The 17,330-nt window shown below is 40.4% G+C and overlaps 1 protein-coding gene across 4 annotated transcripts in view; it reads left to right on the plus strand.

Annotated features, from left to right (window-relative positions):
* The window catches only part of ncoa2 (nuclear receptor coactivator 2), a 75,404-nt gene that overhangs the window by 14,408 nt on the left and 43,666 nt on the right, over positions 1 to 17,330 (plus strand). For 3 of the 4 annotated variants that reach the window (XM_088001327.1, XM_088001329.1, XM_088001330.1), the window contains exon 2: positions 3,946 to 4,031. The exons of the other annotated variant lie outside the window; for it this stretch is intronic. The gene's annotated coding sequence lies outside the window, so the exon portion shown is untranslated. The remainder of the gene's footprint in view (positions 1 to 3,945; positions 4,032 to 17,330) is intronic. 4 annotated transcript variants of the gene reach the window in all.

Here is a 17,330-nt window from a genome sequence, read left to right on the forward strand (position 1 = left end):
GCTTGAGTACGCCTGTCTCATGCTCTTTAATAACCTCTCAACACGCTGTGTGTCTTTTTTAAATCGATTTGGAGAAATCCTGCGAGAAGTGTAGTTCGTTTTCATATTGCACGGTCTTGTGCTGCGAGATCTTGTTGCACACCTGCTCAACAGCCAATAAAAGCGGTACTCTTTCATGATTGGACCAACACCAAAGATGAAAGGAGAACACATCCTGTCCCACTCATTTTCTTTAGTCTTTCTTTCTGGTTCAAACTGAAACTGGGCAACAAAACAGCTGGGTAGAGGTGCAGCGTTGAGCTTGTGTTTCTGATCTTTACGGCTAACCTCTCCTTAGAGAAATCCAGTTCGATTACATTCCTCTGAAGTGTGTGTGTGTGTGTGTGTGTGTGTGTGTGTGTGTGTGTGTGTGTGTGTGTGTGTGTGTGTGTGTGTGTGTATAGAGCAGATGTCAGATGTTTTCTGGCCGCTTTTAAAGGCAGGTTGAGCTGAATGCCCTGCAGCAGAAAACCGAGATGAGTATAAAGTTTCAGAAAAGTTGAAATTTCTGTCGCATTTATCTGCAGATTCCTGGTCCTCTGCTTGAGCCTCGCGCTCGTGTCTTCCCGTTCTGCCGTCTTCCGGACATTTTGGGCTGTAACTTTTGGACAGTGGGTGTGTTGTCACCGGCCTATGACGGCTCGTGGGTGTGAGGACTATAAAAATGTAGTGATCACTGCAAATCCTCGTCCCCTCCCTTCGCTCTCTGCTCTGTCTGTTTACATGTCTCTGCTGCGCAAACACACACACATGCACACACAGGCCTTCCCTCAGCAGAACAGGGGAATTTAAAAAAAAAAAAAAATCTGCTGATTCTGCAGGGGCTCGGGTGCAGAGGTGTGGACGTGGTTATCGGCGCTTCACAATTTAACCCAGATGAAATTGTCTGGAAGTCTTTATCTGATTTCCTTTTTTGTGCTGTAGTTGGCTGCAGTGTACTTGCTGCGAGTCAACAAATGCTGCTCGTTTCTCTTCAGCTTTAGGCTAATGCCAGCTCTATTTTTGGTAAAGCATACGCGTTTGACTGCAGTTTGTCTCACCTTCCCTGATGGAGCAAACTTTATTGATTATAGTCAAGGAAGCTGATGTCAGTGAAACCTTCTTTTTAGAATTGGAACTTAATGCCAATTACTTTCATCAGAGTAGACATCAGTCTTGATTCTTATGCCATTGACAGCCATTAGTGGGCCATTTAAAAGGCACTGGACGAGAGCTCTATTGTGATTAGCCCCTCGGTGACCTGGCCAATATGGTCATCTTCTGTCCTGTTTTATGGGAGCCTGATTTACTGATACAGCAGCTCGTAGCTTAGCTTAGCTTAGCTTAGGTTTGGTTGGGTTGGTTTAAGAGCATTTTATACAAAAAGAGTCCGTAACTGGAAGAACGAGAAGTTAAGACAGCTGTTTGATCGCACTAATTGATAACTACTGCGATTAACAACTCCTTGAAAGCTGTACGAACGTGTCTCTTTTGTTATCTTTTAATTTGAACAGAGAGACTAAAGATAAAGCTAAAGTTGAGCTTGCATAAAGAAGCAGCTCGGATTATTTATTTATTTTTTTGAAGAGAACTTGAACCTGACATTTCACAGTTTTTTTTTATTTGACCTCCTAATAAATAACTGGCTTGGAAAATTATTTGGGACAAGTAGATTGTCTTTTGTTCCACTGGCAAATCTCTTCACGCATCTCCTAGACATGTTATATTTACATTGCATTTGTTTGAAATAATTTTTTTTAACACATTTAGATTTTTTTTTTTATTCATCTATTATCCCCATGGACTGCAACACTATTAGAGAAAATATGTGCTGCAGGTTATTTGCTAAACGTAGTGGTTTGATTTCAGAAGATCCCAAATGATGCAATCGCCACATTGTTTATTTGAATGTGTATTAAATGTATGCTGTTGCTTGATGCACTTATAGACCAAAATAGTTGGAGTTCTTGAGTTCTTGGTTTTCTTTTCTTTCAGTGCACGGTTCACTTCGGAAATAACTGTTTGGTATTATCAGATCCATAGTGCTCTCTCATTTTTTTGTTTGTTTTTGTTTTTTACAGTAATGCTGGATCAATAGAGTGCTTTCAGCCTCCGATGTAGTGCGTCGTATAGTCCAAAGATCAAGTCTGGACTTTGACTGAGCATGTGACAGAGTTAATTCTCAGAGGAAATTTCTCCATAGGCGTCAAAACAGATTTACCAGGCGAAAGAAGGCAAGAGAACGGTTGAAATAGTCACATTTACGTAAGCATTAGTTTAGATTGTTATTACTGTTGCATTACCGTGGAAGGCCATTATAAAACTGCACTGAGACATTCTGTAACTTGTCAATTTTGGCTATTTTTGTAATGCACTTGCAAATGTATGTAATTTTCCCCTTTTGTGGCTTTCTGTTCCTTACTTGGTTTGCTTCACAAGGAGAATCTGTTTACTCTCGTGTCATGTCAGCACATCACATCATGTCAGTGGTTTCCCCAGCTGGCTCATTTGGTATGTGCAGCAAAAAGCAGAAGTATTGATTCCTGCTTAGCATTTGATTTTGTAAACATGGGTACTGCGTAAGCTACACAAGCGTAAAATTAGACGGCAAAATTATTGTTTTGCATAAGATTTTTTAAAATTATTATTTATCTTTCTTGCAGCAGGTACAGGTTAATGTGTTTAGTCTTTATTGGCTCAATACTTCTAGCTGAAAGGATTCAAATCTGTTTTGGGCTGTTTAAGTTAGATCAGCGAGTTGTTTGTGTACAGCAGCCTTTAAAGGTGGACACATTTGTTATTGGATTCTCATTTGACCTTTTGACTAAGTCGATTTGTCAACATTTAATTTAAAAGTCTCCTTAAAAAGAAATTTCAACACAGTAGTGACGTGTTGTGCCATTGTCGTTGTCGGCACCAAGGTGAAACAGGTTTCCCTGAAAGATTTACACTTTTATATTTCTTCAAAAAAAAAAAATCAAGATTTTAAGAATAGACTGAAAATGACCCCACAGTATAACAATGCCACCAATTTGCTTCATTCATGAGTTCTGAGTATAATTTATGAAGGACTTTCCTCAATGATGGTACACTTTGCAGATTTCTTTCTCTTTAATTCAAGATCTATGTTTGTGGAGCGGACAGCTCGAGGCTGGCAGCTAAACGGAATGAGTGGCAGGTTTAGTTTTGCAGAACTGTTCTTTTCCCAGTCCCGAACTTTTGAAATGTTTTGATGGTCCATTTATTTGAATGCTGGGAATGTTTAAGAAGTCACATATGACTCTTCCTCCGATAGAGGAACAGTGCTCCTTCAAGCCTGGTAGTTATTGAAGGTTTAAAGCAGATAATTGAGTAACTTTGGCTGTAAGAACAATACAAAAAAAATGTATTTGTCACTAATCCACTGTTGTTTAGATGAAATCTGTCAAGATTCATGGAAAACCCATTGACAGAACTGCGTAACTGTTACAGCAGAAGATGTGGAGCACATTTCCCCTACTGGACTCTGTCAGGCAGCTGCAAGCTGCTGAGTGAGCTGCAGATGTGCAGAGTTGCTGTGTACGGCCCACCAAAAAGGCCCGGTAGTGTATGTGAGCAAAAAACTAAAAAATAAATAAAAAAATGCTTTGAAGACATTGTCGGGTTAGGTTTCCAAACGTTGTTTTTATTCTAAATTCAACCAAAAACAATGCTGTGTTTACACCAATGTCCTCTCCCGGGGACTTCAAATAACACTTTAGTTGTTCCCTGGATTTCATTACAATAGATAATGAAACAGAAGAAGTCTCGCTTACAGAATAAATCTCACACTTAGTTCTCTCTTGTTACTGTGCTGTTCAAGGATGTGCTCCTAGGATGCTTTTGCATGACACCGGTTGATTGCCACTGCGGAGAGCTCAATTCGAGTGTTGCTGTTGTTTCTCCCAGCAGGGAGAAGAGAGTGATGTGTAAAGGTTTCCAGGATTCATCATCTTGCAGCAATGGCCTGAGGGACTCTCTGGACTAAGACCACGGTAAGAAGAGCAACCGCAGCCAACTCTCTGCTGATGCAACTCTGCTGCGCAATATGATGAATGGACTTCTGTCAAATATAAATGTTGACATGATTCAAACACTGAAACGACAAACTCCTGCTGTTTATGATCTTGCATCGTTGGAAAAATAGATACACCCGGGTGAGCCTGTGGAGATAATCTCCACAGGCTTTGTGCTGGGTTTGTGCTGCAACATTTGTTTTACAGACCAAAGCAATGGAGGTTTTGCAAACTCATCTGCTCTACAGATCCTGATATTGCTGAAAGATTGAGTTTGAGCTGATGCTTCCACTAGTTTGATGAATGTGCTCCTCTGTACTTGTTCGCTTTTCTGATTTGACAGTTTTGTAAATCAGTTTTGCAAAAAGAAAAAAAAAAGAAAAGAAAAATTGCATCATTGTTTATTTTGCTTTCTCTTGTTTTTGCTCTTTATCTGGAAATTGCTGGATGTTTAAACACTCTCTGTTTAGCTTAGTTTCTTTCAGCCAGCTTACTGGCAGTTTAGCGGAACGCTTTCCGTAAAGCCAGAGTGACTCTGGCATCAAAACAACTTTAAATCAGAAAACTGGTGTAATGGGACGTTGTAGTAATTTTGGAAGCAGTATTTAAAAAAAACCCAAAACAAAATAATAATTAAAAAAAACCTTGCTACACTATACGATATGCTGATTCCGACCCATACCTTTCTATATTCAAAAGGATTTCAGATAAATCTGAAGAAGAATTTATCTGAAGAAGATAAATTCTTCAGATAATTTATCTAAATCATCTGAAGAATTACTTTATGTGAAAGTAAATATGACTTTCACATACTTACATGTGAAAGTCATAGAAATATGTTTTACATGACTTTCACATTTTAGTTTGAGTTGGGGCTGAAAAACGTATCACAATACAAGGATTTCATTCGAGTCTATATGGATAATTGATTAGTTTTTTTGTTTCAAATATCTGAAACGGAGCCAACATCGTGTCATGATGTTTTCTGTTTTATTCGTAATTTCCTCTTGAGCCGTTGTGCTCATTTCTTCTTTCTCTATGCTATTGTTTTTTTTAAGCACTTACAAAGGATGGAGGCAAAACCTTTAACTGATGCTGTGTAGGTGGTTGCTAGGTAACCAAAGAGAGAGAGTTAGTTGACGCCCCCTCCTCCCCTCCTCGCTTGTGAGATGTTGAGTGGCTAGAGCTGTAGATCACTGTGTAGTTCAGGGTCAGAGTCCACTGAAATGATTGAATAGTCTATTGAACGTAGTAGCTGTTGATATCGATCATGTGTTTATTGGTGACATATAGATTTAAGTTTTTCCCTCCACTAATTGTTTCCCTTTATCTCTATTTTTTCCTTTCATGTTCAAAAGCAACTGATCCATTTGACTGGTTCACTCTACAGTTCAAAGTTTTATACTGCAATCTGCTCATCGGGCAAAAACCTTGTTTTATTGTAAAACAAGTTGTTTTTTTTAATGTACACACTACAATAAGCAGCTGGGTCAGTAGTGGATTGATAATGGCTCAGATCAATTAGGTAATTGAGCCTTGGAGATTAACTTGGGATAACCCAACACATCAGCCTCTATGTTAACTTGATTTCCCTACTGTTATCAGTAAATCTTCCCATAGCAATTAACCACTGATGGATTTGGACTACATTGTTGTTTGAAGATGCATACTTGTAACAGCAGTAGTCGGTTTTTCTTTTTTTTTTTTTTTTTTTCTCCATTGCTTTATGCTAAGTTGGCAAATTGCCATTGTGATTTACATATCCAGCCATTGTACTCCCCAGTGTTTCTCTGACAACCAGATGCTGAACCGTCTGCTTCTCATCCTGCGACATCCTGGAGTTACTGCCGCCATTAAAGATTGATGAGTGTGATCAGCTTTCAGTAAATGTGGGGGCCTGGCTTGTTGTTGCTATCTGCCACTTTAGTGCCATTACCTGGCAGTGATTCCAGAGGAAAGAATATCTTGAGTGGGACTAGGTCGTATACCATTTGAACAGTTTTTTTTTTTTTTTGCTTGTTCATTTTACCCATCAGGAGAACTTTGAGAATTTTCCATTGAATTTCTTTTTTGGAGGACGGTTGTTGGAGTAATTAATGTTGCAAAGTTGATTTTAAATGGGCGTTAGGTGGATGTTAAAATTTAGGTTTCTTGCATGCTCTTTGGTGATCTCTTATCCTGCATTATTCAGACTAAAATCAAAGACTTTTGTCTTTTCTGCCTCAAGCTAGCAAACATCCTGGTGAGAGAAGAGAACATGGACTTGCAGCATATTCTTCGTTATTGGGAAAACGTTACTGATTATAATCAACCAACATTTTTTTTTTTTTTCCGTGTCCGTCATCACAGTAAATCCCACCACTGTTAGTTTCAACATCTGGCTCACTGAGATCTGTTAGGCATGGACAAAATGGCAGTGAAAGTGAAAGTCCATGCAACTGTTTGTAAGCAGTGTTTGAATACATGACAGTTGAAATATTACAACATTCCAAATATTGTACTCGAGTTGTTGTTGGTCTATGCAATCTTGATCATTGTTGATCTTTTTTTTTTGTTTTTTGTTATTGTACAGTTCAAATTCAAAACCATAAAGTCATTCATATTATGGACACAATTACTTAGTGACCTTAGTGACACGGGAATATAAAGTTGTGTGTCACCATAATGCATATGAAGACTTTGGAGAGCATAAATGTCTTCAATAAAAGGGGATCCAAGTGTCTTGAGGAACCTCTCATGTTTTTTTGTTATTATTCTTAGATTAATAACTGCCAAATAACACAAAGTGGTCCCAGTAGAGCAAGTAAAGCCTGACATAATCCAGCACAGTATCAGAAAGTCCCTCCTGCTTTTGCAGACTATTTAATGGTATGTCATAGTAGATTGTCTCAAATTAAGGTGAAGTTAAGGTTCTCAACTCGTAGAGAAATTTTATTTCATGGATTTACTAGTTCTGTTCTGTGGTCATAAATCTCATGACAGTTTGTTTATGCTGTCGAGGCGGATGGTAAATGGTCGCACACCAGAACAGAGACGTAAACTTTAGGCTCATTTTAAGAAGTCACCTGATTTATCGGTGTTTTCTGGAGGCTTTGTTGAGAATTGGAGCAATCGGCTCGAGCCCCTGGCATCACCTTGACCAAGTCGCAATACACAGTGCACCTTTAGGTTTTCGACTTTCATTTTTCTGCCGTCTTGCCGTTCTGCTCTGCCTTTCTCTTGACCCAAATCCGATAGCCCGGCATCTGGTTCAAGGTAACGGCAGCTGTCAGCGAGGCCAGAGTCCGCCACGACCTCCACAGTGTTCAATTCTGTCGAAAACGATATTGTTCAAATCCATATTTGCCTTGAATAACATCTTGCATGAATCCAACAAGTTTGTGTGTATGTTGGCTCTCCCGGACGCCTCTTTTCACCCTGGCAAAAATACTGGGGCGTAAAACGAGAAGACAAGTGTCCTCTGGGTCCTTCTTCTGTCATGATTTCCTCGTCAGTTTGTGGGAAATGAATTGCCTGTACTGCAGGCCTCGAGAAGCACTCTTTATCCGTGCACTCTTGCTCCCCATGTCCCTCCTGGGGCCGGTTGTGTCGAGACGCCATGTGAGGACAAATTACACACCAACGAGACATTGTTCAGCCCCACCGAGGTTCTGCGCTTTCTGGAAGGGTCCTCGTTATAGCAGTGAATGAGACTACAAACACTGCCCCAATAGCTTCTTATTCAGTGTGATGAATGGTCTTGCCCAGCGCCCAGTGAGCTCCAGAAACACTAGGTGTGTCTCTAAACAAAGCCATGTTAAGCCACAAAATTACAGGAACGGCACACTGGCAGATGCAGCCTCCGCTTGGCAACTCGAGACATTTCTTTCTTCCATTATGTTGCGAGTTCAAATGGGCAAATCAGTAGTTTTATGTTGTTGTTTTTTTTATGGCAGTCTGGTTTTGACTGTGCAGTGTAAGCATCGCGAGTAGTTGCGAGAACTATGCAAAGACTAGAGGATTCTCAAGAAAAACTGTCTTAGAACTGCTAAGTATGTCCTCTATTAAGGGACGGTGTGGTGTTTTCTTGGCTGTACATGCAGGTGAATGTCTGAGTTGGATTTCTAAGGTGGGGAGCCATCTGATGGAGCGGGTTACAAGCAGGTTCTGGTTGAGTTTGACGGGAGGGAGCGCGGTTGCTTCCGGCGCTTCGTCCCCACACTTTTCCCTCACCAGACTGGTTGGCTCCAGCTCAACCAGTCTGGAGCCAACCAGACCTCCACCACATGGGGTGGAGGGGGGTGGGGGGCAGTCATGTGACACTCAAATTATAAGCAACAACAACACACACACACACACACACACACTATGGCTATCGTTCTAAAGAGCTCTCTGAAAGTCAATTGATTTCTCTGGAGATTTTGTTGGGGTTGTGAAGTTATATTTGCTATAGTTTTGCTTTTAGTCCTCTGTCAGAAATGGCGTTCTGTCTGACACACAGCTGGAAAATTACCGGTGTCATTTTCTTGAGGTGGCGTTGTTTCTCTTTAAAGCGTTTTTAATAACCCGCCCCGTTGTGCAGCCGTGGGAGTCGGTTACAGATAGGATAAAGATGGGGGGGGGGTAAAAAAAAAAAAAGAGTAACAACGTGAGAATTGTTTACACTGTCAGCCCATCTGCTCGCAAATATTCGACGTCTGCGTTTATGCGAGAGAAAGAGGAAGGAGTCTAAAGCAGAGACGGCTATGAGGCTCAGTTTCAAAGTGGGCAACTACCCAGAAGGGCATTGCTCAAATAAACCCCATGACCCCCCGGCATCATTTCCACTCAGTCCTTCAGCCTGTGCTTTCCCCAGTCAAAGCTGCTGCTTTGCCAGGAACACGTAGAAGATAACCGAACGGCGTGTCCACGGCGTTTTACACCTAAAGGATGAAATCGCATTTCAACTTAACGCTTATAAATCGCACAATTCAAGATGAGCTCTCAGTTGCATTATCTCTGAAATGTTTTATTTTAATAGCCTGCGAAGGTAATTGACGCGTCATCTTTTACTGCAACAGCCTTCTTGGAGAGCGTTTAGACTAAATAAAAGCTGATATCACTTGTTTCCTTTACGGTGTCCTTTTTGCAATTTCTTGTGACACTAAAAGAAAGCATGTCATGGCCAGCGGCTCTGTATTTGGCTGTTTGGTTTTGCAAATTTATTTTTATTTTTTTCCTTTTTCTTATACTGCAAATGGCTTGCACTGATGACTGATGGAGAATATGTCCCAACTTGGTGTAGTAATGAATTAGAGGAGTTGATGGCTTGATGAGCTTCAAATTTAATAGATGCTTCCTAGAATATGCCAATCATTCAAGAGCATAATGAGGTTACTTACCCTACCCATCTATAACCTACTTATCACTGTCAGTGACGCCCGAGACAGAAGTAACAATGAATTGCTTTTTTCCTGTGCTATCCTTTAATCAGTCGTAATCTTTTTATTTTGTATTATATAAAGGAGGGCTTAGGCTAAGGATCTGTCATCTGTAGAGTTGAAACCAGACAATTATGATTACAGAACAAAAGACATCTAAACAATTTCTTTTTTTGTCTCTGAACACCTCAAACATACTACTTCACTGTGTGACATCATCACAGGAAAGCAGCCAAAAAACAAAAACAAAAACAAAACAAACTTTTTACCTCCAGAAGTCTTGTTTATCCATGGGATACCAGAAAGATCCTCTTCACCTGCTATTCAGGTTTGAACGGTATGGGAACGTCTACTCATCATATCGTTCAGGAAGGAGGCGAGATCCGTCTCAGAGATAACTCAACCCAACAACAAAAGCAAACAATGCCAGCTGAAGCTGATGTCATTATCTACATTGAAATGAGTGCTGAAAGGCCACGCAGACGAAGAAACCAGATTAGTTTAGATTACATTGTTAGAGATGGTTCTTATAGGCTGATGAAGCAGAACTTTAAGGGGTTAACCGTAAAGATCATTGTTGCATTAGTAAAAATGGACAGCTTGCCAGTCGGAGGACACCCGACTGTGAAGCAATATGTTGCCTCTGCGTTTTGTTGCACAAGTGACTGGTGAAGGTCATTTTTTATGCGTTTCTTCATAAGGATGAGGGATGACGATGTCTTAAGATGTCCTGGCAGGTTGGAGAAAATGCTATCATTTACCGACTGTGGTAGTGTCCGTGAATTTTTAAAATTGTCCCCCAGAGACATGGAAGCGTTCAGCAATTTTCCCCCACAACGTGACTCTTGTTCATATTGGGTCTTGAGGCTTTGTAGAATAAGGGCCCGTTTGAAACCAGGTGGCAACTTTTAGGCTGAAAGCAGACATAGTTGTAGTTCTTTTACCCTCTGAGGGGTTGTTTCATACTCTATGTTCTGTTAAATGTAAGCACATTTTTACAGCATCTTTGTTTGCTAATGATTTCCCAGCGGTTATTAGCTTGCCAGCAGTCCAGACTCTTCCTTTTTTTTTTTTCTAGATGGGAACCCCCTGTTAGTCTGCCTGTGTTGAGACCCCGCTCCCCTTTCCCAGCTACAGAATCAGCCGGCAGCCTGCTTGCCAGGCCGTCTGGTCGTCTGTGTTGGTGTCATTGAGACGTGCTCGGTACTTCAAGTCTCACTTATTTGTCTCAATGTAGAGTGACCCATCATTGCTGCTATGTCAAGGAGATGGAGGCGACCAATCGTATCTGGCTCAGCGAGGCACGCTCGGCCAATCAGAAGCAGAATCCCCATGGTAACTTGTGCTTTTGAAAGCCCTGCCCCGGCCAATAAAAATGGAGAATGGCACTTGGCTATTAGAGTTTAATGGCCTGCTGCCATTAATAAAAATGATACAACCTCTAATATTGAGTTTTATGTTTTCAGCCAGCACACAGCTTGCTCTGCACAAAGATGGCGGTGTTCAAAATAGCAAAACAGTGGGGCACGTGGACTCGGCCGTTTGTGTCTGTTCACTCGCAGCGCTAGTCAACAAGGGAACACAAGACACTTGTCAAAAGGACATGTTTAAAACCGTAGCCAAAGCGTTGGCTTCATTCATGTCGAGCCAGTTGCTACTGCTAGCTTACAGTGGGTCACTCCAGGGCAGGAGGCAGTCAGACTAAGGTTTGCATGGCCACTACCTCATTCATTATTTTAGCCAGCTTCTGCCAGGCTATGCTACCCTGCTCTCCCCTAAATACTGGCGTTCTCCACTCTGCTCCCTCCTTATGTAATGGCAGAGCAGCAAGTGGTGTGTGTCATAGCTGTTTCCATGGTAAGGGTAGCTGAGACTCCATCACAACACAGCATGCGCCAGCTGTGGCACCTACTCTGGGAAAAGACCTTCATGTTCTCTTTGAAGGGTTTCATTTAAAGGTCCGTTCTTTTTACGAGCCGAAACCAAAGATTCGGTGCCTTGCAGAAGTATTTGTGTCCCCCTGATCCTGCTGTTTAAAAAAACATTTTGTCTTGTTATTGCTCACTGCATCCTTCAGTGGGGTTTGTTTGGATTTTATGTGACAAAAAAAAACATTTAAAGTGTGGTAGACATTTTCAGTCTGTCTCCCTTTACTCTGATGCCCATAAATAATAATCCAATGTAACTAAATGCTTTAAAGTTTCCTTTAATTTAAAGGAAACTTTAAAGCATTTAGTTACATTGGATTATTATTAAGGCTAATTGTCCTGTTGTAAACTTTTTTTTAAAAAAAATTTCAGCGTAAATACAGATGTTCTGTTAAGGTCTCAGAGGCTTATTGTAGTACATTTGTGAATAAATGGCATCATGTGGGGGAAAAAAGCAAATAGCTTAAGAATAAAGTTTTGGAGAAGATCAGTGAAGGGTTTGGTTACAAATATTGTCCTCATCTTTGAGTGTCTCTTGGAGCAGTGTTTTTCAACCTTTTAGAGCCAAGGTACACTTTTTTAATTGGAAAAATCTCGAGGCACACCACCAACCAAAAATGTAAACAAAGATACTCTGTAGTCGCCTATATTACAGTCATTCTTATCAAAGTGTCGTGAGTAGGAATCAAATAAACACAAAAATGTATTTTTTATCACATTTTACATTTCTTATTTCAAATTGCACGCAACATGTCCACTTCAAAAATACACCTGAACAGTGCCACAACACTTTGGTGTTAAATTTAAAGAAGTTGTAGAAAACTTCAAAGTGTTTTACAAACTATTTCACAAGCATTCTTATAGCCGGAATACCGAAAATAATTCTTATTCTTAAAGAAGCAATAATATTTGGGAAAGATTTCACTGTTACAATATGAAGATTTACATGTGCAAAATGTCAATATCTGTATATTTTACCCACCTAGTGTGAAATCTGTGCATATTTGGATGAAAACAGCTGATTTCCTGGCAGAAATTGAAGAAAGACAAAGCTCTTCCTCAACAGCTCTCAGTCTCTCTCTGGTTTCAGTTTTTATAGTAGCCAGGCTTGAGAAGCTCACTTCACACAGATATGTTGTAGGAAATGGACCCATGTTCTTTCCAACTACTGCTGAGCTTCACTGTCTTTTCCATCACTGTCGTTAGTCTTGCTAGATACGATGCTCTCACCGCTACCTGTAACATTCATGCATCACTAATTCTCTTGTTTTAATGTAAAATGCTCTGTACTTACTGCCATCTAGTGGTAAGAAAATTACATGATTACGCCGCTAGCCACTACTAACAATGGTTTCGTTTACACCGAGCTTAAGTGCAGCGGCTTTATTTCCATCCTGTACTGCCAGATCGACAGTCCTCAACTTAAAAGCTGCATCATACGAGTTTGAAAACATTTCTCCGTCGTGCCTGCTGCTAGCATGTGCTTGTTTCTAAATGAAAATTAACGCGTTCTTCTTTGATTTACAATTTTGACTTCTAATGATTCACTTCCTGCTAGAGAGCCACCTGGTGGTTGAAGAAAAATACACAGAAAAGCCGCACCGGGCTACAATCCGCATGGTTCAAAGTTTAGGAACAAAGTAGCAGCTTATAGTCCGGAAAATACGGTACCGTAGGTGAAATTGGATAATTTCCACGGCACACTTGACGATCACTCACGGCACACTAGTGTGCCGCGGAACAGTGGTTGAAAAACACTGTCTTAGAGTACTGTTTCAGCCATCATCTGAAAATGGAATAAAAAAAAAAAAAACATGCGAGTAGCCAAAAGGTCCATTGTATCTCTGGAGCAGCTAAAGAGATCCACAGGACAGGAGGTAGAATCTTTTGAGATGCTAACTTTTATTTGTGCGCTCCAAAAGCCATTGTTGAAAGCATTAAAAAGTAGGATAACAAATTTTGCTGGACGATAAATTGTCCCAGAAATTATTGCGACAAGCAATAATGTTGTTTTGAGACCATTTTCATGTAATACAACGGTAATGGCCTAACAATGCAAGAACACATTCTCAGAGATTCGCTAAACTTTAAATTCTAACGAGTATCTTAACATTCGACACTTGAACTGGAAGACATTTTAAATATCCAAAATAAACGAGCAAAAGACAACAACAAAAAAAAAAAAAAAGAATTATGGAGTCCCTGTAAACAAAACTGTCCTTCAAATAAAGGGCTAGTCGAGACCAAAGCACCAGACTGAAGACTTTTGCTTTCCAGTTTTTGGTAGAAAGAGGAGAAAAAAACCAAAACGATGAAATTGTACAAATAGAAGAGATTGAGCTTGCTTTAATTTATCATGCGATTAATTGATTTATTGTTTATTGTGATGGACGCTAGTAAGAAGTCCTGTTTGCGGCCTGCAACAATCCATTTATCAAACATGTGGAAGAGGGCGCTCTGGTTAGACGAGACCAAAGTTGAACTTTTTGGCCTGCATTCAAACTGCTGTGTGGGAGAAAAACTAATGATGCACTTTAGGGCTGAAACGATTCCTCGAATGATTCGAGTACCTCGATTACTAAAATTCCTCGAGGAAAATTTACCTGCCTCGAAGCTTCGTTAATTTATGTTTTATTAGTTAGCGCACCGTGTTCTGGCCGGGACTTCATTTGCGTTGCGCGGAGCTCTCACTTCCGCCTCTGAGTTGTTGACAAAAGCTAAGTCTCAGCGGCATAAAGTCCAATCTTCAAGATTGGCCCGTGGGGATTTTATTGATTGATGATAATGCCCGACTTTTTATCGTTTTTGGGGAACCAATAAGCATCCTTAAAATGACTGGGGGAATGCCTGGAGTACGGCAGCATTTCTCCTCCGGGGCTGCTGGTTGAAAGCGAACGGCGGGAAGAGCGCTGAGGTGAGCGGATAGACTGAGCAGGGCGGGCGGCTGAGTAGCTGATGCTTACCGTGTAAATGTAGCTTTACCGACGAACCGCACAATACATTTCATATCCCGGTCTGAAGAAACGGGTGGCGTAGCGCATCGTACATGGCTGGTAGATGAGTTTCTGAGTGTGACCAGTGAAGGTGTCGTAAATATCCCGTATTGCTTCCCCCCGTGTTCGTCCCCCGGTCTAACGGTTCGTCAGTCCGCTGGTCTATTTCCTCCCCTCCACCCCATCTTACGTTCGTTCATTCGCCCTCTCCTCCCACTCCAGGCGGCATTTCCCGTATTTTCAAACCCAAAGCGTGACAGGTTAGGTGGCAAGGTGAGTTTAATTAATCTATTAAACTCACTGAAGATGAATACATAAACTAAAAGCTGGATTGTAGACATTTTTTATAAGCATATTTGTGAGCCTGCCTCTTTGTTATTAAATTCAATATAATTTCAGATTTTTCTATAACTTTTCTTCTGGTTAACTTAGAAAGTGAGCTATTATTGTTACAGGTTAGTTTTCTAAACTACAAAAAAGCAACTGTTAGGGATGCTCAAATATGAAAAATTGGACTGATATTGACATCTGATAGTAACACCGGTATTATGCCAGATTTACCAATATTTCATTTTATAATTTTTTTTTATCCGATTACTCGATTAATCGTAAGAATAATCGATAGATTACTCGATTACTAAAATATTCGTTTACAACAGCCCTAATGCACTTTACCCTCAAGACGCCCTCCCTTCTGTTCATAACTATGCCTTACTTTGGCTTATTCCATCACATAAAATCTCAATAAAGTACAATGAGGTTTAGCAACATCAACTGCCTTAAGGAACTTTATTTACATGCTTTTTAATGTAACCGTTTATTTTAAGGCAATGAGTTTTTAACTTTCTAATATACTGAAGGTATCCTTCTATATATTTAAACCCGAGTCCATTAGCTGCTGACAGATTTTCAGAGGACGATGGTAATTAATAAGATATTACTGCACTTTGGTTAATAATTGATGGTTTTTCATTTAGTGCCCTCAAATTCTACTTGTGGTAACTTAAGAGTAGGATAGAGAAGGAGCCGTTTTAGCTTTTGAGAACTGCTTATGTTGGTTTCAAGAGCCTAACCGATCCAACTTTAAAGCTTTTGTTTGCTGAATCTGTTATGGAAAATTTTATTTTTCTCTGTGCAGGAAATCTTTTTTTTTTTTTTCCCCCAGCCACTCTGCTCTGGCAGGTCAATAATAATAATAAAAAGAAAATATTTATTGACTATTATTCAATATGCAACTGTGGCCAGAAATCTGCCACACTACTCTGTTGAGCATCAGCTGAGCGCATCAGAAGGGCAGCAGCACCCACTGGGCGCAGACTTCATCTGTGATCGTCAAGGGGAGAAATCTGTTGGCTTGTCATGGAAAGCATGTAATGTTTAGATTAAACTCAAAAAATTGTGACATTCCGGGTTCATTTCAATTGCAGAATCTTCACGAAAACCATTGTTCTCTAGGTATAGCTTCTTTATTGTTTATGCCATAAATCATTGAATAATTTATTAAAATCTCTTTGTTTAAATGGCACCAATCACAGATCCTCTTAAGGCCTAAATGTGTCTAATTTATCCACTGACTGTCGTATGAAATGAATTAAGACACTCCATGTAATTTAATAACATTTTTTAAAAATAAATATTCAAGCAGCCATGTTAAAATTTCTAATCTCTGGGAAGAAATGTGATTTATTTGCACTTAAAAAAAATATGTAAAAGTTTGCCCGCTCCTAACTTTCTGGAGCGAGATGTTTGAGAGGTTTCCTGAAAATACAGCTAGTATGAAGTTGCATCATCTCAAAGTGATCGGCGACGAGGGTTTGACTCCGCATAGAACTTTCCATTTCTACATTTTTAGCGAGTCCTTGGTGGATTTACTGGTATGTCATTGTCATGCTGGAGGGTTCAGTTCTGCTTTAGCTTTATTTATGAATTTTTTTTTCTTCTTCTTCTTGCTTTAACCCTCCTGTTGTCCTCGGGTCGTTTTGACCCGAGGACAACAGGAGGGTTAAACTGACAGTAGAATTTATTGTAGATTCTGTGACGGTGAGACGGCTGAAGTACATCGTCAGTGTCCTGCTCATGATCTGACTCGCAGAGACGCGTCTAAAATTTGCACGATGCCACTCCTCACTGCCTGGATTTGAAGACCACCGGTACATAGGAATGGTCTCTACATACGAGACCATTCAAACCAATCGTTTCGTATATAGCGAAACTTGGACCCAGTTATAATTTAGCAAAATAAAAATGCACGACAACTGGTAAAGCATTATCCGAGGGTAAAAGGACAGCTGATTTTGATTAACTTTGGAGCAATCCCTCTTTTTGAGTATCCGAAGTAAACTCATCGTACTCCTTTTTATCCCAAATTAACAAGTAAATAGCCTTTTACCACAAACACTGTTCCACTTCCAGCTGCCTCTCTGCCACATTAACTCTTTGTGCTTCAACTGTTTGCTTCCGTCAAGAGACTCCCAAATGTATTTAGCAAAAAAAAAAAAAAAAAACATTTTTTATTGTACCGTATAGGAAGTGACCTTATAAGACATTTCTAAGTAGGCGAGTGTTATTTCCACATAACCTCAAACGGTAGGAGTCCTCGTTGTTGTGTTTTTGATTGACCTCGAGTCTTTCCAAGCGAATGGCGGTCCGTACAGTGACGCAGGCACACATTACTGTAAACTCTCTGTCCTGAATGTGAGCTGGCTTCACTTGGTTTTGTGTAGCGAATGGGTTTTTCTCAGCACACGGTTGAGCGCACAGTCTGTTGCTGCAGGCGAAGCGCGGTGCTCTCATTTCAGTCTCTCTGGGGAGAACTGTGCCATCGGAGAGAAATGATTGAATCTCTACCTCTGCTCCATTTTCACTCATTTCTCCCGGACTGGATCAACTTGTGCTTCCAGCACAGACTTTGTGTACGTGTGTGTGTGTGTGTGTGTGTGTGTGTGGGCGTGCGTTTGT

The sequence above is a fragment of the Poecilia mexicana genome, unplaced genomic scaffold (genome assembly GCF_051168715.1).
Source record: "Poecilia mexicana isolate PSO_F unplaced genomic scaffold, ASM5116871v1 scaffold_20, whole genome shotgun sequence".
Classification (NCBI taxonomy): Eukaryota; Metazoa; Chordata; class Actinopteri; order Cyprinodontiformes; family Poeciliidae; genus Poecilia; species Poecilia mexicana.